Genomic DNA, 21,526 nt, shown 5'->3' on the forward strand with positions numbered 1-21,526 from the left:
CCACCATCCTGTACAAGCGATTTTTACAGGGAAAATTTTGCCTGAAGCCAGGATTTCGGCATTCAGTCCTTTGTTTCATTCAGCGTCCCATAAGTTGATGAGATTTCCTTCTCGGCGACAAGGCAGAACAATTCGAAGTCCGGAGTTGTTGAAACCCTTGATGAAATTTAGGGGAGCTCGGTATTCACATGTATCGGCCCGGGGGATGTTCCTGATGCCCATCTCGGGTCGTTCACGCCATGATCAGCGCCTGGGTGTCTCCTTATCGCCTCAGATAAGGCCCATGTCCTGGCCAGCCACATCCCTTTGCTTGTGAATCGGGTTTCAACACACACCTGGTTTTGCCTGAGAAGGGGGGGGCTTCTAATGCCAAAGGGTACATTCTAACAACTATTTAATATTATATATATATAATGAAAAAAAATGGTGCGAATTATACCTGTTACATATAACATGAAGGCTGACCTAGAACAGAGACTGGACAGAGCTAAAGAATAAAGCAGGGATTTATTAAAAGGCCTCAGTGGATCCACCTTGGGCAGCACAAGAGCCCAGCCAGGGCTGCACCCAAGGTGAACCAAAATGGTCACAAAATGCACGAGTGCTCACGGGAATCTCACTTTGATCAGTTCTGCTCCATTTGCACATTGGAGTTCATTGTCCAATTCCAGCTCCAGCCCATGCAGTCCCATCCTTGTTTTTCTCTCTTCATTCCACGTTGTTTGTGCTCTTGGGCCTGAGGTTTGGATCATTTGTCCTTGGTCCCCAGCTGGAGCAGGAATTGTTTTGTTTCCCTGCTCTGTGCACAGAGCTCCCCATCCCCTGATGTGAAGCCCAGAGCCACACACTAAAGCAGCACAGAATGTGAAAAATAGAAAAGCTCAAACCTGAGGCATCACCATGACTCTGTGATCACGGCCAAGACAGGGAATGGATTGCAGTGAGCCTCTCTGTGGACCACTTTGTCCTTTTCTGCCCCCTTTTCATGGATGAAATCTGCCATACAAACCTGATCCCCCTCAGGATTTTGAAGTCCCTGACTGCTGCCCTGTGGGGAAATGTGCTTTGGCTTTAGCCCCACAGGTTCCTTGCAGGCTCTGTGGTTGTGAAAATCAAAATCACCACTTCCTTGCTGGGACTGAAAGGAGACATTTTCATATCAAAACATCTGAGAGTGCGACTATCACAAGAAAATCTCTGGGTTTTAGGCCCTGGGGCTGCAGCTGTGTCAGTGTCTGTGGGATTTGGGTTATTTTCTAGATATTTATGCACAATCATATATAAAATATACCTGTATACATACCTGTACAAACACATTATGAGAGAGTGTATTTCCAAGAGTAAATTGTGATCAAGGGCAGTTCCAAGCGTGTTTGTTCCACATTTCTGATTCATCTCTTTGCCTCTGGACTCCATCCTCACTGGGGTTTCTGTGCCACCCCTGTGCTCTGGGGATAAATTAATCTCTGATCCAGCCAGTCCCATATTTTTCTGATCCACAATCCACATCCATTGGCACTTCAGAGTGTGTTTGGGAAACCCTGCTTTATCTGCTCTGTGCTTTCATTTCCATTTTCCAGTAGGGAATAATTCAATCCTTGTTGTTTTGAGGTTTTGGGGGGGTTTGTTGGTTTGTTGTTGTTGTTGTTTTCCCCTAGAAGCCAGAAAGTTAAGATGGGCAAACTCCTAAGGATTAATATTTGTAAAGTGCTTTGAAAGCCTCAGGTGATTGTAGCTTTACTCACTGATCAAAACAAGACACACATTTTTTTGGGGATGGTGTCATCATTGCTCTGCTTCTTTTTTTTTTTTTTTTTTTTTTTTTTTTTTTTTTTTTTTTTTTGGGATAGTGCCAGTATTTTCCTGTTTTGTGCCCTCCTGGAATATTTCGTGCAAAGGCACTTAGACAATCCCAGAATGGTTTGGTTGGAAGGGACCTCCTGGCTTCTTTCTGCTCTCTGAAAATGATCCCCCAGGAAAAACCCCTCTCCAGAGGGTTTTCCTATTTAAAAATTTCCTCCCCCACTTTGCTGGGGGCGGGGATCCTGCAGGGCTTGGGCTGGTGGAGATGCAGAGATGATGCTCAGAGCTGTGTTTTGGTGCTGAAAAAATTCAGAGAGGGAAAACAGCCAACAAAACCCCTGGAGAAATGGTTTAATTAGAGAAATTTGGGGGAAATAGTGGTTGGGGCATTTCTTGCTGAAGTGACTGCGGGTATCACCCTTCAGGCTGTTTTACAGTCCAGATGAACACACAGCTAGAATGCTCTAAAGAGGGAAATTTGGAACAAAAATGAACTGCAGATGAGTAAAACTCCTTGTTCCATATTGCTCTGTTTGCAGGACCCAGTGAAACTCAGATTTCCCTCTTTGCACATTTAAAGTCAGTTTGTACAATGGGTTAAATTCCTCCAGCTGTATTCTAACCTCGTGTCCTTAAAACCCAAGCTCTTTTCTTCAACTGCCACCAAATAATTAATACATCATACACTGCAATTCTAATTCACCTTCCCCTATGAATTACTTAATACCTTGGTGATGAGTCTCTCCTTAGTCAATCATTAAGGAATTTCTGTTCTAACTTTTTCTTTTGGCAGCTACTTGCTTGAATTTATATTGTGATGTTTGGGCAACGAAATGTTCCACACAGTGAACGTTTTGAATGCATTCTCCTGATTTCTGAGTGCTTTCTGAATACATGAGGATTGAATTATGTGATTAGCCAGAACATCATGCAATATTCTGCTGGGGAAAAGCAAATTGTCTGTGGATGAATTTCCACTTTACACTTCAGGTTTATAACCATTGTAGCACAGCGGTGAAGTGGAAGTTGGTGACAATTGACAGCCTGTGGCCACTCTGCAGTGATTTTTATACCTTTTTCTTTCTCAGGTTTATAAAATTTTTACTAATTTTCCCTGCATCAGAAAGTTAATATAAGAGTTGAGCTACTGCCTGTTCCCTGGAAGAATTATTTCCCCCAAAACGGGAGGATGTGCAGACTGCTTAGAGAATATAGGCAGCAATAAGGTTCAATAATGTAATAACACAGGATTTTCATTTTAATAATCTGTCCCCCTGTCCAGCCTCAGCTTTGGCCCTTGCACACGTGAGTGCAGGGGCTGGTGGGACTGGAGAGCCAGGCTGCAAACACCATTTCATTAAATCTCTTCTCTTCTCTTCTCTTCTCTTCTCTTCTCTTCTCTTCTCTTCTCTTCTCTTCTCTCTTCTCTTCTCTTCTCTTCTCTTCTCTTCTCTTCTCTTCTCTTCTCTTCCCTTCCCTTCCCTTCCCTTCCCTTCCCTTCCCTTCCCTTCCCTTCTCCCCTCTCCCCCTCTCCCCCTCTCCCCTTTTCCCCTCTCCTCTCTCCCCTCTCCCCCCACAGCTGTCCCTGCCTCTTCCCCAGTGTCTCCCCCGCCTCCTGTGACCTCCCACCATCCCCTCCTTGCTGCTCCTTCGAGTCCATTTCCCGAATTGTGTCGTGCCAGGCTCCCTCTGTGCCTTTGTGTCCCTCCTGGGGGGAACCACCCGACACTCTGGCACAAAGTGACTGTGAGAGACAAACCCCCTCAGCTGTGAGTGCAGAGCAATGAGAATTATCCCTCCTGGAGTGCTTTCTGCCCCAGCACCTGAGTGCAGACACAGGGAAGATGATGGTGCTCTCTTTTTTTCTCCCTTCCATCTGCAGAAAGTAAAACTTCTCCAGTAAAAACAAAATTCAATGCTCTACTGATTGTTAAAATTCGCTGTCAGTGTCTTGATTGCTGCCCCATACCACTAACCCTACTCACTTTAGCACCACATGGTGAATAAGAGCAAGAAATGTCCCCTCTCGGTTGGAAGGCTGAACTGGAAATTCAGGATTAACAAAATCTACTTGGCTTTTTTGCCTTTGAAACAGTCAGATGGGATCGTTTAACTTAGCATTTGCTAAAGCTTATTTTGACTGAAGTCTGATGGCAAGTAGCACCCCAAGGAAATATTTCAGAATAAAATCCCAAATTTCTGACTTACAACTCGCTTGCTGTTGGTTTAAGCTAACTGTGGTGATCAGACCCCTCCTGTTGGCACAGGTTCTGGTAGCAGAGCAGGGATTGTTTGTATACTGCATTTTAAACCTCGTGTTTTCCGCTGTTACGTTAATGGAAAACATATTTTGACATCTTCCCCTTAACTCCCTGCCTAAACTAACTGGGTTTGGAATTCCATCTGGCTGCACAGAAGAGACTCATCCCTCTACTCCCCACCCAAATCTCTCCTTGGTAAATAAAGGAGCCAATGAAAGGTGAAGTTTTTTTAAGAGAACAAATCATTCTGCTGTTAAAATTGGCAGCACCGTGGTCTTTCCTGGCTACCTGCTGCTCTGAGGCTCTCCAGAGCTGCTGGAAGCTGTTTCTAAAATGCTTTGAGCTGTTGGAACACGTTTGGCTCATAAATACCCACAGCTCATGGCCCATCAGAGACCTGTGAGTCAGAGAGGAGGGAAGGGTGAGTGTGGATGTTGTAGAAACCCCAATCACAGTACCTAAAAAACAGAATAAAGTGGAGTTTCTCTCTGCCCTTCCTACAGGACTTTTTCACCTTTTTCTGTTTGGGAAAAATGCTGCAAAGATTTACCCTATGGAATGTCAGAATAGTGTTAGGTTGTACTTTTTAAAATACATTTTTTATGCAATTCAGTCACAAAGCTAAGAGAGCAACAATGGGGTGATAAACAATTCATAATTTCAAAAGGAAAATAGAGTAAATCCTTAGTACAGTGGAAAACCTGAATGCTGATTCCTCTGATCCTTTTGAAGCTCTGCAACTCAGGCAGGAGAATCAGCTTGAGGTGAGTTGATCAAACGTTCTCTGCAATTTTTTGTATGGAAAAAATCCTTTGAAATCTTCCCAGCCCACACAGAGCAGGGTCTTGGCTCTCAGTGCCTCAGAGTGATCTCCCTGTGCTTCATGTGATGAGAGATCTTCAATATTCTTCACAGCAGAGTAAGGGGGAAAGCTGCTGCTGCTGGGTCAGTGCTCTTGCACTGTGATTTTGCAAAATCCAGAACAGGTCAATGCCTCAGGCAAGTCTGGGGGGGCTTAATATTCAATAATATTCAATAATATTCAATAATATTCAGCAATATTCAATAATATTCAGCAATATTCAATGATATTCAGCATTATTCAATTATATTAAATAATATTCAATAATATTTAGCAATATTCAATGATATTCAGCAATATTCAACAATGTTCAATAATATTCAATAATATTCAGGAATATTCAATAATATTCAGCAATATTCAATAATATTCAACAATATTCAATAATATTCAATGATATTCAGCAATATTCAACAATGTTCAATAATATTCAATAATATTCAGCAATATTCAGCTGCTGCTCCTGGAGACACAGATATCCAGAGTGTTGGATTAAGCCTTTTTCTGCTCCAGAGATGGGGCAACTGAGAGGCATTTAAAAAACTTTAATTCCATTTTCAGTCTCATGTGAAGGGTGAAACAATACAGAAGCTTTCTGTCAAGCTTTGAGAATTTTCTACAAATCCATTTCCCACCCAGGAGCGTGGACAACATCCTCCTGCCTCCTTTGGTGTTCCAGCAAGGAAAGATCTGCTCCTGGTTCTTGAGTTTTGGCACAAAACTTTCTGAAGTCAGCTGGGGTGTGGCTGGAAGGGAGGCTGGCCTTGCTCAGAACAAAAATGAGTTTATTCTTGCACTGGAATCTGGGATCCTTGTGGGAATTTGCAAATATCTGGGTGGCCAAGAGACAACCTGGGAGAAGAGCCCTGGTTCCTCCCCATCGCTGCCATCTCCTTCGTGTGCTCAGAATTAAATCTGCAAATTCCTTCCTTCGTGTGCTCAGAGAATTAAATCTGTGCAAATTCATTCCTTCCTGTGCTCAGAGAATTAAATCTGTGTAAATTTCTTCCTTCATGTGCTCAGAGAATTAAATCTGTGCAAATTCCTTCCTTCGTGTGCTCAGAGAATTAAATCTGTGTAAATTTCTTCCTTCGTGTGCTCAGAACTAAATCTGTGCAAATTCCTTCCCTCGTGTGCTCAGAGAATTAAATCTGTGCAAATTCCTTCCCTCGTGTGCTCAGAGAATTAAATCTGTGCAAATTCCTTCCTTCGTGTGCTCAGAGAATTAAATCTGTGTAAATTTCTTCCTTCGTGTGCTCAGAGAATTAAATCTGTGCAAATTCATTCCCTTGTGTGCTCAGAGAATTAAGTTGTACAAATTTCCTTCCTTCATGTGCTCAGAGAATTAAATCTGTGCAAATTTTTTCCTTCATGAGCTCAGAGAATTAAATCTGTGTAAATTTCTTCCTTCGTGTGCTCATAGAATTAAATCTGTGCAAATTCCTTCCTTGATGTGCTCACAGAATTAAATCTGTGCAAATTCATTCCTTCATGTGCTCAGAGAATTAAATCTGTGCAAATTCATTCCTTCATGTGCTCCGAGAATTAAATCTGTGTAAATTTCTTCCTTCGTGTGCTCAGAGAATTAAATCTGTGCAAATTCCTTCCTTCGTGTGCTCAGAGAATTAAATCTGTGCAAATTCCTTCCTTTGTGTGCTCAGAATTAAATCTGTGCAAATTCATTCCTTCATGTGCTCCGAGAATTAAAGCTCTGCAAATTCCTTCCTTCGTGTGCTCAGAATTAAATCTGTGCAAATTTTTTCCTTCATGTGCTCAGAAAATTAAATCTGTGTAAATTTCCCCCTTTCCCCTTCTTTCCCTGTCCTCATTTAAACTCTCCCTGAGCCTGGAATTTGAAATATCCATGGAAAAAAGCAGGTCCAGGTGTGACTGTGTCAGAACCTCAGGTGATACTGAGGAGATTCCTTCTCCCTCTGCCTTTTCTGCTCCTTTGATGTGAGAAATGGATTTGTAAAAAAATTCTTAAAACCTGATAGAGAGTTTATATAGTCTTGTATATTTATATGTAAACACTGCAGATTTTAAATTAAATTAAATTATTTAAATTTATTATTTAAATAAAGTATTTATTATTTAAATAAATTTAATTAATTCAATCAATTTAATTAATTTAAAATTGATTTAAAATAAATTTCATTTTAATTAAATTTAAATTATTAAAATCCTAATTTCTAAAAAAATTTTACAATGAATTAAAAAATTTAAATTTAACTTACATTTCATTTTAATTAATTTAAAATTAATTTACCCCATCTCTGTAAAAGCTAGGAAAACCAACACTTTATGACCTGCTGCACCCTCTCAGCCTGGCCATCAGGAGGGATTTCTTCACTAGAAGGGGGACAAACATTGGAAGGGGCTGCCAGGGGAGATTTCCTGGAGTGTCCACACTCAGTGCTCTGCTGACAATCTGGGGATCAGTCACAACTTGGGCTCGATGGTCTGGGAGGTCTCTTCCATCCTAAATATTCCAAAACCCTTTTTCCCTGCATGAGTATTCCTAGAAAACCTTTCCTTTGCCCACAGTGCTGCACTTCTGCACATTGCTGATTATTTGGCCTGAGGAGAAGAGTTGCTCTGCTCTCAGCAGCTGGTGGTTTCCTTTCCAGAGGAGATGGATTTGTTTTTTCCATCCCTGAATAATTTAAATCCTATTCATAGCTTAAAAATATTACTTTGCAGAGTAACGAGGTGCTCATATGAGGCTGAAAATGAATGTTCTGATGTATTTCTACCTGCAAATTACAAAACTGCTGCGTGAAGTTTGCTGTGACAAAGCTTTAGGGACTCCAGTTCAGTTTGCATTTAATCAATTTGTTTTGTAGAGGAAAATTTATATCACATCTGGCAGCCCTTTTAATGGGTAGGTTTCAGAAATGAAATTACGCCTGATTCTGCTTCCAAATGTGCTGAGACATTAATGTTAAAAAAAAAATTAAAATTACTAGTTTTGCTTCTCTTCATTGTGAAATGGGCAGACATTGTGTATAAAGAGATTTGTTTCAGTTTTTAACCTTTTTAACAGGTTTTGAAGTGCTTTAAAAACTTTTTAAAAGTTTTTGTAATCCTCAACTGATATTGGTTAGAAGGTAAGCAGCATAGGAAGCACCATGAGAACATAACATTGGTTGGAACATAAGAAACATCTCATAATTTGAAAAACAAACATTTTCTGCCTGGCCTGTATTAGAGAAGGCACTTAGCCTGGACTCTTGAATTGGGCTGGTGCCACAGATCCATAGGATGCTCCCAGCTGAGACAAACACTCAATTCTTTGTTTGGAGATGTGAGGAGTGACCCCAGTGGGACCCTCTCATCCCCAGCCAGAGGAGGATTAGCTGTGCCCAGGTACCTGGGATTGTCCTGGAGCAGGCACACACTGCAGGGGACAAGGAACCAGAGACTCTGCTTTGGCTGAGGATGGAAACTTGGAGATGTGTCCCAGAAAGGAACCTTTGGAATGCTTTTGTGCCAGGTTTTTCCTGGAGATGCTGTTTGCTCCCAGGGCCTGGAGGGACAGGACACAGGGAATGGCTCCCACTGCCAGAGGGCAGGGATGGATGGGATATTGGGCAGGAATTGTTCCCTGGCAGGGTGGGCAGGGGCTGGGATGGAATTGCCAGAGCAGCTGTGGCTGCCCCTGGATCCCTGGCAGTGCCCAAGGCCAGGCTGGACACTGGGACAGTGGGGGGTGTCCCTGCCATGGCAGGGGTGGATCTGGATGGGCTTTGAGGTCCCTCCAACCCAACCCATCCTGGGATCATGTGAACATCTCCATTGCCTGGCAGCTTCTCTGGAGCCCTCTACAGCAGAAGAGGGGCTGATCCCTGAACCTTCTGCTGCCAGGACCTGCCCTGTGCCGTGATCCTGCCCAAGCTCTGTGGATGCCCCTCTCTGCTCCAGCTCCTGCTCTTCCTGCTGCTGCTGCTGCTGGGAAATGGATTTGTAGGGAATTCTCAAAGTTTGACAGAAGGCTCACACAGTGGGCACCTGTATGCAAACCTTGAGATAAGAAATGCTGACTTAGAAATGCCATGGAACAGGACAGACATTGCTGAGAGAGAAATGGAACTAGAAACAAGTTTTAAAGGATGGCCTTAGAAATAAGACTGGATACTTTAGAGAAATAGAACTATAAAAGATGCATTGTATTAGGACCCCCAAAGAATAATTTTAGATTATTAGTTTTAAGGAACTTGCACTATGGTGTGACAAAAGCTGATAGGCCAAGAAACCTATCTTACAGTGAAAATATATTATGGAAAAAAGTAAAGAAAAACTCCATATATCCTGTAGAAACCTAGCTTATAGTGGTTTATAACTAGGAAATATTTGGCTTCTGTTTGTGATGATGTGAATTGTTACACCTGTATTATCTCACCCTTCAAATGAGACTGAAAATGGAATAAAAGTTTTTAAAACACCTCTCAGTTGCCCAATCTCTGGGTCAGAAAAGGGTTTAGTCCAATACTGCTCACTGCAGTTCTGAGTGGAGGCATTCTTAGCATTCCTTCCAGTCTGCATTGTAGCTACACAACATCTAATCACACTTCTCCACAACAACTGGCCTGTAAATTAACATTATAATGGATCCTAAGGGTTTGTAATTACTCAGAAATGTCACTGGGCTGGAAGAGTGCTGGGCTCTGCGTGTCAGCAGTCTTCCCTCTCCCTTCTTGGAGTCTTCCTGCAGGTGAAAAATTCACCTTTTCCTGAGGTTTTGTTGTCCTGAGCAGCACCTTCCTCCTCTGTTGTAATGATTGTCCTGGTAATGGTACAGGAGTGTCACCAAAGTCAGGGACCAGGCTGAGGGGAGCTCAGTACATCACTGAATTTCTGTGCTGAGCTGAAGTAGCCCAACCACTTCTAAACACCACCAGCTTCTGCTTTCTTCTGTCCCATCCCAATTTTGATGTTTATTTCTTCAGAGGAAACATCCACTGGAGTGGCTGGGAGAGTTGCCTTTGGCAGGGATGGGGATGCTGCTCCCAGAGCTGCCTCTCAGAGGGAGGAGAACAGAAATCTTTGAATTGTGTCTCAAATCCTACCTTGGGCAGGGCAGCAGCATCCTTCCTGCTGCCCAGCTCTGGCAAAAGCAGGGCTTCTTCCCACAGGAGGATTCCCTCCTCCAGATGGCCACAAGGGCTGCAGCAGTGGGGGTGGTTGCTGCTTCACCAAACTGACACCAGAATTTTTGGCTCCCTGTGTGGGCAGCACTGCAGTTCCCTCCTGAGCTTAGCTTGGAGCAGCTGCATATCCTGGTGTACCAAAAATGAGTTTTTCATCCCCTAAGGAGAGCTCCAGGTGGGTAGTGCAGGGTGCTGGATGCACCCCAGCCTGGAACTAAACTGGCAACATCCATCCCTGACACAGCTCCATTTTCAGCCAGCATTTCCTTTTGGGAAAAGAATTATCTGCCACGAATTTGCTGCCTTTTTGTGGAAAAGGGGGGGGAAGGAATGAAATAATAGTTAATAGTTAATGCATATGAGCAGCGATGCTGCTGGGGTTGCCTAGCAGCCACTTAGACAAGCAAGAGAATAAAAAGGGCTGAGTGAATGTGTTTGGAGCTGGTTCCTGGGTCTGCGGGTGGAATCTGACCCATGCAGCCCGTTTGGGTTTTTTTGGTGGGTTTTTTTTTTTTTTTTTTGGGAGGGGGAGGAGATGGTGGAATTTCCCACTAATGGATATTTTAGCTCTGGATCATCTCTATCCACTCCCCCACCCCCATCTGGTTTTCCTTTTCGGTTTTCTTCAAGTGTAACTTGGAGAGCTTTAGCCAAAGGGAGGTGTTAAAGTTTTGTGTGGTTTTTCTGGAGATGGAATAGGCAAAAAAAAAAAAAAAAAATCTCTCAAAGAGATTTTTTCCTTCTGTTTAGGACGGTATCTCTGGCAGTCTGGAGATCATTAGCATTTCATGGCCTCTTCAATATACTGCTCAGTAAATGCTGTAGAGACTGGAAATAGCTTCTGCAGTCACACTTAACACTCCTCACATTGCTCTCCTTCCTGTAAGAAGTTCATTTCATCTTCTGAAAAGGAAAAGTAGAAAGAAACTTTGGGGGGAAAAAAAAGAGGGGGGGAGATTTGAGTGCAAATAAACTCCTTCCCCCACGAGACCAGAAATTCCCCAAAGTATAAAGTTGGGTTAAAACCCCACTAGGAGATAAAAATAAGGAAGGCTGACAGTTTAAATAGTGATTTTCTGAATTCATGTTCTTCTCTTGACTTTTTTTTTCAGTAAAAGTTGGAAAGCTGGAAACCCTTTCCCTTGTCAGGCACTTGTGGGAGTTACAGGACTCCAGCAACTGGAATCCTAAAACCTCCACTGCCATCCACACTTGAGAGGTGTGAACTCTCAATTTTAATGTGTTTTCCTCATCCCAGCAGTAATTTTTAGCATATTAAAGCAGAGAAAAGGGCACTTAGGAGAAAGGAATGAAGTGAGAAGCATCTTGGATTTAATTTGGAATAAATATAGTGGGTCTATGAGGGCAGCTGGTCTCTTTTACACTCTGAGAGGAGCTGATGGCTCTTGGGTCAGTGCCAGCAAAGATATCCCTGCAGGAATTCTGCTGTAAGGAGCAAGAGGGTCTAGACAGGGAGTTTGGGCTGGTTTTACAGGCTGGGCTTTGAGAGGCCACAGTTGTCAGGAGGTTGGTCACATCCACCTTTGCTGCTTCTGCTGTCGTGGCCAGAATTCTCTTTTGAAGTCCTTCATTGGCCAAATGTCACAGTGCTAAAGCAGCTTTTAACCATTTTCACACAGTTTGGAGGCTGCAGTGCTGAAGTTGGCCTTAAAGCAGTGGTGGGATGGGCAGGGGTTGAATGAGCTTGGTTTGATTGATTTTTTCATTAATGAGTATAAATGCTCTTGGATCACCTCAGTGAGCTGCAGGTGCTGTCTGTGTTATCCCCTAGCCAGGGAGAGTCTTTAAATTATGACTTTTTAATTTCCAGTTGACTTTTTAAGTTGTTCTTGTCTTCCATAAGTAGTTGCTCTCTGTTGAATGCTGCTCTGAACATCTCCAGCAAAAGATTGTTTGCCTCCTTCAGAATATTTTTGGGTTAATTCTTCTCGTGCAGGGCAGTTCCCCTGAGAAGGAAATAAATGCTAAAAGACCAAGGAGTAGTTTGGGAGCTGGGTCAGCAATAGCTGAGGGGAAAATATCCTTAAAGATCCAAAAGAACCATAAAATCTTTTAGGATTAAAGGTCCTTAAAGAACCAAAATTTTGGAAGACTTGATTTAAAACGTGCTCAGGATTGTGACTTCTATTTTTCATCCAGTGGATGAGTGATTCCAGCTTTTTATGACATGTGCCTCAGAGAAGTGAATGCTTGTGAGAAGTCCAAGCTTGTGGAGCACCCTGGGGAACTGTGCATTCCACCAAAGGTTGGGCTTTATCCTGGAGGTCTTTTCCAAACTTTCTGATTCTATAATCAGTGGCAAAACACCTGGAGAAACACCAGAGGAAGCACTGAAAGCACCCCCACCTGGAAATCACCAGTGATGAGCTTTTATTGATCACTGCCAAGGTGAACTGAAGTGAGGCCACTGCCTAAACTTAAATTGAAAAGCTGGAGAGACAAATTCTACCCCAGATCTGCTCCTGCTGGGACCTGTGACAGCAGTCTGTGGCCTCACTGCTGATCAGCAAGCACAGCAGAATTTTATGTGTTGGATCAGACCACGGCACCCAGGACAATGATGTTCCCACCAGCCCAACAAAAGCCTTTCTCTAATCTTTATTTCCCCAGAGCAAGCTCTCCCTTAAAATCCTCTGAGTGTCTCTACATTTTTTGCTTATGATTAATTGCCTCAAATTCTAATGTAAAAAAATCCATGTGGAGAATTTAAATTAGCTTTCCACGTTCATGGCACTAGAAGAAAACATCCTTTTGATTAATTTCTCCTCTTCATCAAATCAGAGGACACTCCAAAACCACACACCCCCTCTCCCAAAAGCTCATTTTCCAACCAGGCTGCCTTTGCCTGGATTCACAGCCACCACCAAGAAAAGCAAACCTGTCTGAAGTAAGCTAAACCCTGGCTGAAAGGGATCTAAATTCTGCTGGAAAACTTGGAGGGATCTACAAATAGACAGGGAAAAAAAAATACATAAGTTGGAAGAGAACTTGCAGAGGGACTTGTGTGTGTTTAGGGGTGCAGAAACACCGTGAGTAGTTTACACCCAGCTCCAAAAAAGTTTAATTCTTTAATATTATTTAAAAAAAAAAACCCAAATGAACAAAAATATTTCTCTCCTGAGCACCTACACCCAGTTCCAAAAAAGCTTAGTTCCTTAATATTATTTGTAAAAACCCCAAATGAACAAGATTTCTCTTCTGAGCATTTACACCCATCTCCAAAAAAGCTTAATTCTATAATATTATTTTTAAAAAAACCCAAATGAACAAGAAGATTTCTCTCCTGAGCATCTACACCCAGCTCCAAAAAGCTTAATTCTATATTATTTAAAAAAAAACCCAAATGAACAAGAAGATTTCTCTCCTGAGCATCTACACCCAGCTCCAAAAAAGCTTAATTCCTTAATATTATTTTTTTAAAAAAACCCAACCGAACAAAAAGAACAAAAATATTTCTCTCCTGAGCATCTGCTTTGCCGAGCGCTCCCCCCTCCCGCTAATCCGTTTATTCTGAAATAACAATTCAATAAAATGAAACCAAACCAAAACAAAGCCGCGGCGGCGCCCGCGGGGCCCCCCCTCGCAGTTACCATGGCAAAGGCGTTATTTGTCCCTCCTGCCTTCCCCGGGCTCCTGAAAATACCCGCTGACATCTTTGGTGAGGCGGGATGGGGATGTTTGGTTTGGGAAACGCTCCCCGCGTCGCCTGGCAACGGGAGGAGACCGGGAGGGGACGGCGTCACCCCTGGCAACCGCTGTTGGTCCCCAAACATCGCAGCCTCCCCCACATCCTCCCGCCATCCGCGGCTTCCTCGCCCGCCCCAGCTTCGGCTGCTCCATGCGGGGTCCCCGGAACACCTCAGAGGGGTCTCGGAGTTGGCAGAGAAGATATTTCCTCCCCCACCCCAGTTTTATGGTTCAAAAGGGTTTAAAGCTTCCCCCGCTCGTCCTGATCCATCAGGAGCTTCTGGACTGACCCAGCCCGTGGTGGGGATGGTGGGATGAGGTGGGTTTGGGATCAGGTGGGGTTTGGGGATGGTGGGATGAGGTGGGTTTGGGATCAGGTGGGGTTTGGGGATGGTGGGATGAGGTGGGTTTGGGATCAGGTGGGGTTTGGGGATGGTGGGATGAGGTGGGTTTGGGATCAGGTGGGGTTTGGGGATGGTGGGATGAGGTGGGTTTGGGATCAGGTGGGGTTTGGGGATGGTGGGATGAGGTGGGTTTGGGATGAGGTGGGTTTGGGATGAGGTGGGTTTTAGGGATGATGGGATAAGGTGGGTTTGGGATCAGGTGGGTTTGGGGATGGTGGGATGAGGTGGGTTTGGGATGAGGTGGGTTTGGGATGAGGTGGGTTTTAGGGATGATGGGATAAGGTGGGTTTGGGATCAGGTGGGTTTGGGGATGGTGGGATGAGGTGGGTTTGGGATCAGGTGGGGTTTGGGGATGGTGGGACCAGGTGGGTTTGGGGATGGTGGGATGAGGTGGGTTTGGGATGAGGTGGGGTTTGGAGATGGTGGGATGGGGTAGGTTTGGGGATGGTGGGATCAGGCGAGGTTTGGGATAAGGTGGGTTTGGGATGAGGTGGGTTTTAGGGATGATGGGATAAGGTGGGTTTGGGATCAGGTGGGTTTGGGGATGGTGGGATGAGGTGGGTTTGGGATGAGGTGGATTTGGGATGAGGTGGGTTTTAGGGATGATGGGATGAGGTGGGTTTGGGACCAGGTGGGGTTTGGGGATGGTGGGGTCAGGTGAGGTTTGGGATAAGATGGGTTTGGGATGAGGTGGGTTTTAGGGATGATGGGATGAGGTGGGTTTGGGATGAGGTGAGGTTTGGGGATGTGGGTTTTGGGGTCATCAGAGTCCCTGTCCAGCCAGAGCAGAGACAGAAAGGTCACTGTGGTGAGCTGCCCATCACAAAGCCAGCCACTTGTTCTCCAGGTGAAAAACTCTGCCCACAGGAATTTATTGCCTGGATAAACGATCTCACTTGGTTAATTCCAGTTCTGTAGCAGTCAGTTCTCTTTCTTTGGGACAGTGGGAGCTGTTGGAGCAGTGTGGAGCTGTTGAAGCCTTTATCTCCTCCCATTCCTGTAGGATACAGTTAGTCTTCCTGCTGTCCTCACCAAAAATCCACCAGTGCTGTTCTCCAAGTGCAGAATATTCAAATCCATATTCCCAAACTGCGTTTCTAGGACATCTACAGCAGCCTTCTATTTGCCTTTCCAGGGAGAATTGCCTGTCTCTAGACAGTTTCTATCTTCTGTTTGGGGTTTTGTTTAGTCCTGGAATCTGTGCCAGGCACCAGCAGAACTTTATGAACTTTAAATTCCCACAGAAAGATCCACAGCCCCTTCCCCCTCCTCACTGGAGCAGTGCAGTGGTGGGGAAGCAGTTGCTGATGTCCCTGTACTTGCTGAAATGTGCACTGCACACAGCCATGGAATGGTTGGAGAACTGCTGGGGGTTTAATTTTGGGCCACCCCGTGTGGCTGAGGAGTGGCTGGAGATCACAGAATCATGGAATGGTTTGGGCTGGAAAGGTCCTTAAAGCCCTTCCACTGTCCCAGGTTGCCCCAAGCCCAGTGCTTGGACAGTTCCAGGGATCCAGGGGCAGCCAGAGCTTCTCCAGCTCCTCCCCACCCTCCCAGGGAAGAATTCCTTCCCAATATCCCATCTAACCCAGCCCTCTGTCAGTTGGAAGCCATTCCCCCTTGTCCTGTCCCTCCAGGCCCTTGTCCAAAGCCCTTCTCCAGCTCTCTTCTCCCTGACTCCATTTCCTGTGGAGTGCAGGAGCAGAACTCGGATTTTCCTGGTGGTTGCTCCCAGTTACACCAGTTCCTGGTCAGGGCAATGTTCCCTGTGTTGTGCTGAGCTGGGACAACCTGGAACCTCCTCTTCCTTCTCCTCTTCCTCCTTTTCCTCCTCCTCTTCTGCCTCCCAAAGTACAAACCCCCAGTTCAAGCCACGCTTCACCCCATGGTGGGATCCTCTGGAGATCCCAAGCCCTGACTCCACTGATGCTGTAAAATCTGAGACAAAGTCATCCCTTCTCCAAACAGCCCCAGTTTGTGTTTGTTGCTTCTTCTGCTTCACTTTGTGAGGCACCACAACGCTCCTGAGTGGTGCTGTGTAAATAAATAGCAACACCCAGGGCTGTGCTGGCAGCAGTTCCTGCTGTGCTGGCTGGAAACAGCTGCTGCAGCCACCCCACATCGCCATGGAATACTGCAGCCAATCCCCATGGAATACTGCAGCCAATCCCCATGCAATACTGCAGCAATTCCCCATGGAATACTGCAGCAATTCTGCATGCAATACTGCATCACTTCTCCATGGAACACTGCAGTCAATCCCCATTGAATACTGCAGCAAATCCCCATGCAATACTGCAGCAAATCTCCATGCAATACTGCAGCAAATCCCCATGGAGTACTGCATTACTTCATGCAATACTGCTGCAATTCCCCATGGAACACTGCAGCCAATCCCCGTGGATTACTGCAGCAATTCTCCATGGAATCCTCCAGCAATTCTCCATGGAATACTGCAGCAAACCCCCATGCAGTACTGCAGCAATTCTCCATGCAATACTGCAGCAAATCTGCTTCACACAGGGTTGTCTAGTCTAAGCAAGTAAAAAATGAGGGCTGGTGAACTACAGGTGTGAGTTAAGCTGATTTCTTGGAATTAATTTCAAATAAGTGACACATTCCATAGTTCTCTGACGTCGGACAAGCTATAAAAGCTGTAGGACAAGCTATAAAAAACAGCACCAAGGTTTGCAGCTCCTTGTTCCAAAATGATCCCAATTCAGCCAGAGGAGGATTAGCTGTGCCCAGGTACCTGGGATTGTCCTGGAGCAGGCACACACTGCAGGGGACAAGGAACCAGAGACTCTGCTTTGGCTGAGGATGGAAACTTGGAGATGTGTCCCAGAAAGGAACCTTTGGAATGCTTTTGTGCCAGGTTTTTCCTGGAGATGCTGTTTGCTCCCAGGGCCTGGAGGGACAGGACACAGGGAATGGCTCCCACTGCCAGAGGGCAGGGATGGATGGGATATTGGGCAGGAATTGTTCCCTGGGAGGGTGGGCAGGGGCTGGGTTGGAATTCCCAGAGCAGCTGTGGCTGCCCCTGGATCCCTGGCAGTGCCCAAGGCCAGGCTGGGCAGGGCTGGGAGCAGCCTGGGACAGTGGAAGGTGTCCCTGCCATGGCAGGGGTGGATCTGGATGGGCTTTAAGATCCTTCCAACCCAAACCATCCTGGGATTCTATTTCAGACTATTTCTACTTTCAGAAATTGTATTTCCCCCATTGAATCACAGTCCTGGGAAGCCCCCTACAGTGCACATATTAAAAATATGGGAAACAATTCATTCAAGCCCAGAACTTGTGCTTGTTTTCACCAGGCAGCACCAATGTGTTTGTTACAGCCTGGACATGGAGAGCACTGGAGTGTGACTTTTAATTCCTCCCTCCTTCCAGATGTGAAGTCATCCTCACTGCTCAGCAGATACCCAGATGTTGTTTCTTAGCTACCATTTGCCATCATTGCAGCAAAACTTTTCTGAAGTCAAGGTTTAGGTGGTTCATAGGAAAGAAATGAGGAGTTCCACTTGTTGACAAGGTTGTGCTACACTAAAGATCTGGAATCTCTTGGCCTTTTCTTACCAATAAACAGCTGTGGGTGGTGCAGGTGAGTCTGTGAGAACCCCAGGGATGGCTGGAGCTGTGTCAGGGCTTAGGATGGAGCTCAGGGAAAGGTCCTTCCCCCCAAGGGTGCTGGCACTGCCCACTGTCAGCAGCTTTTCTGCTGCTTCTTTCTTCTTGCAACATCAGCTTTTTATCTACAAAGATGAATGCAGCTTTATTACAAAGATGACCTAGTTCTTTAGCTCCAGAAGGTTAGGCTGGTTCATTGAGTACATGTCCATTTTCCTGTAAATAGGACCTTGCATTCAGGTTATTAACCCAAAAGAAAACAGGACAGGTTTGGGTGTGGGATTATGTTCCCACCAATACTTTGCCCCTGTTCATGTCTGAGATTCCTGCACGTGGGATTTGGATTTTGCCAGCAACCCCTAAACTATTGTGGCTTCTGCTCTTCAATTTCATTTGGCTCTTAAGGAAACTCCAAATTACAGATCCATTCCTGACTCTTTTCTGTCTTCAAAGTTACTTTTAAAGAAACAGCAGAGATTGGTGAACGGCTGTTACACAACAGTTAGCTGTATATATATATTGCTTGACTTAATTCTGTGAAATCTAATTAAAGACTGAGTGTATATTTGTATTTCAGTATATTATTAACTTGCTAATAAAAGCCATTTCCAGATTTGTATTTTTCCATGAGGACCAGGTTTCTGGAAAAAAAAAAAAAACCCAACCCCAGCTATAATGCCTGCTGCCCTTGAAAAGTGTGTTTTGGGTTTATCTGTGTTTCCAGGTAACTGGAGCTCCTAGACAAGCAGTGTTTGCTTCTGTTCTAAATTAATTTAACCTAATCAGTGGCAGGGTCTGGTGCCTTCTCTTGTTTATAAAATTTTGAAGCAGTGTAATGAGTAGTCTCTTCAGAAAGCTACTTTTCAAGTTCCTTGGCATTTTTGCTTCCCATTTCCATTCCCCTCCTCTTAACAGGACTCAGGGGAGGAGAAAGGTTCCACGTGCTTCAGGACACTGCGGGTGAGCAGCTTCAGGTGCCAGCTGCCAGCAGCCTTTCCTGGAGGGGAAAGGACATGGCCTGAGGAGGGGCTGGCTGTGAGAGGTGCTCCACCCTTGGGATGGGACAGTGCCCAAGGGTTGGTGCTGCTGTGGGGATTTTGGGCACTGTCCCACCCTGTGCCAGGCCCTGCGGGGTGGCTCGGTGTCACCGCGACGTGGCACGGACAGTTCTGGTGCTGAGGTCAAGGTTTGGAGGAGCCAAGGCTCTGTCTGGTCTAAACCTTCCAGGATCTGAAGGGGCCTAAAGGAAACTGGAGAGGGGCTCTTTGTCAGGAACTGGAGTGCCAGGACACAGGGAATGGCTCCCACTGCCAGAGGGCAGGGCTGGATGGGATCTTGGGCAGGAATTGTTCCCTGGCAGGGTGGGCAGGCCCTGGCCCAGGGTGCCCAGAGCAGCTGTGGCTGCCCCTGGATCCCTGGCAGTGCCCAAGGCCAGGCTGGACAGGGCTGGGAGCAGCCTGGGACAGTGGGAGGTGTCCCTGCCATGGCAGGGGTGGGATGGGATGGGCTTTAATGTCCCTCCCAACCCAAACCATTCCATGATTCTGTGAGATTTCCTGGCTCCCTCTCAAAGCCACAGCAGCAGCTCACCTTCCAGGGCTTTCAGAGCAGTTCAGATCCCAGGAATTGCTGTTCCCAGCTGCTCTCTAGAGCCAAGGAAATGTCACAACTGGAGCTGGACAAACACCATGGACAGGGATTGAGTTCAGGTGCTGAACAAGCAGACTCCCAAATGCTTTGAGCTCACAGCCCAGGTGGGAGCTTTGTTCTCTCAGCATCCCTGAGTGGTGTTGGAGCCCTGGTCACTGAGGATTTGAGACTTTCTGTGCTGCCAGGCACTGACCCCCAGGAGAACACTGCATTGACCTGAGGCCATGGAGAAACTTCCAAAATGGAATGATAGAACTGGGATTGTGGGTGTGGAGTTTGAATAGAAGTGTGGAATGTCACAGGGTGGGAAACTTAGAGTTGAAGGTTTTAGAATACAGTAATATATATAAAGCAAGATGGAGGTTTTAGGGTGGAGGCTGGTCCTTCTTCTTCACCTTCTTCTTCTTCTCCTTCTCCTTCTCCTTCTCCTTCTCCTTCTCCTTCTCCTTCTCCTTCTCCTTCTCCTTCTCCTTCTCCTTCTCCTTCTCCTTCTCCTTCTCCTTCTCCTTCTCCTTCTCCTTCTTCTCCTTCTTCTCCTTCTTCTTCTCCTTCTTCTTCACATTCTTTCCCATGGGTTTGATTGGTTTTGTGTAATTGGATAAAAAAACTCCACATTATGAACTACAGGTGGTTCGTTTTTGGGTTAAAAGTAAAAATAATTCAGGTGTCATTGTTTAATTGGACAGTTTATCCTTAAAAGGCCTTGTAGAGAGAGAGATGGGGCTCCGTTTTTAGTTTGTTGGAGTGAAGTGCTGTAGAACTCAGGGTTTGTGACATGGAGAAGAACTGATAAACATCTGAGTCCCAACAAGAAATACCATCCCGTGATTTAATCTCAACCTTTGCAGAAAAGAATCAAAGAATCAGCAGTCTGAGGGAAAGATAATTCCTAAATGGAAATGCTGGGCAGAGCAGGCTCTCCTGGGCTCAGCCAGCAAAAGCAAGGAATTTCTTTTGATTTCCCATCTGAGGGAGCTGGAATCATGTTTTTCCAAAGAGATGGGGGCACCCCATGGTCTTGGTTGGGAGCTGTGTCCTCCTCTACCTTGGGAGCTTTTTTTGGGTGATGGAAAAAATTAAATAGGCGTTTTCCTGATTGGAATTTCAGGGTGTAGTAGTTTTGGGTCTCCAATTTAAGATTTTAATAATTTTGAGATTTCCTAATTAATGTACTGATGAGTGTGGTGGGTTTCAGTGCTGGCTAATTACCTATGCACTTATTTCTTGTTGTGAGATTGGATTAGAAGAAAGGTAAAGTAGGCTCAAAACTTTAAAAGGGCATAAAGAAAATATTATTATCAGTAACTAAAAGGGAAAAAGTCATAAGAATTAAAACAAACTCTTTAGACTACTCCTCCTGCCCCCACAATTTTTCTTTTCCACTGATAATGTAAAGCAACAAAACTTCAAATTTCTACTCAGTTTATTACCTTTAAAATTGTCTTTTTTTTCAGTTCACTTAGGGAGAGAAGTCCTTCTTGTTAAGGTTATGGAGATTTCTTTACAAGAGGAAAAAAATAGGTTGGTTTTTTTTTAAACTATGACACAGGGGAATGCCTGTTATTCCTTGGAGGTCTCATGCTTTGGAGACTTGAGCAGCAGGGATGAAGGATGGGTGTGAGGCAGGAGCCAGGCTGGCTTTAACACAAATATTTGCCTCAGAGGAGGGATCCATTTTCATTCACATCAAATAAACCAGTTCCTTCTTCCAAAGAATGAAACACTTCCTTTCTGTGCCCTGCTTCGAGCACAACCAATGCCTTTTCAGGGCAAGTTATTGCATCGAGGCTGAGCCAGAAATATTGAATGAAATGGAAAATATTTAAGGCAGTTTTCTTTAGTAAAATAACTGTGGCCTAGAGTGTGGTGGATGAAGTAGATGGATACTTACATCTGCTAGAAAATAATCAAAATCAGCCTTTCCTTGCATTACTTTCATTATTTTCAGTCTGTTTTGAGAGTGTTGAGAATTCTCAGTAGCGAAACCATTAAATGTAAATTCCCTGGTTCCTTTTTCTGCAGTCAGGGGAGAAAATACCATTTAGAGCCCATCTAGAACAG

At 44.9% G+C, this 21,526-nt stretch overlaps 1 protein-coding gene and 1 long non-coding RNA gene across 5 annotated transcripts in view; one reads left to right on the forward strand and one right to left on the reverse strand.

Annotated features, from left to right (window-relative positions):
- RFX2 (regulatory factor X2) overlaps positions 1–21,526 on the forward strand; it is a 71,199-nt gene that overhangs the window by 12,629 nt on the left and 37,044 nt on the right. The gene's annotated exons all lie outside the window — the stretch shown is intronic.
- On the reverse strand, positions 11,387–13,873 carry LOC128800592 (uncharacterized). The gene is made up of 2 exons (XR_008435012.1): positions 13,688–13,873; positions 11,387–12,043 (listed from the first exon to the last, which is right to left on the reverse strand). It is a non-coding gene; the product is annotated as an uncharacterized LOC128800592 (long non-coding RNA).

The sequence above is a fragment of the Vidua chalybeata genome, chromosome 27, assembly GCF_026979565.1.
Source record: "Vidua chalybeata isolate OUT-0048 chromosome 27, bVidCha1 merged haplotype, whole genome shotgun sequence".
NCBI lineage: Eukaryota > Metazoa > Chordata > Aves > Passeriformes > Viduidae > Vidua > Vidua chalybeata.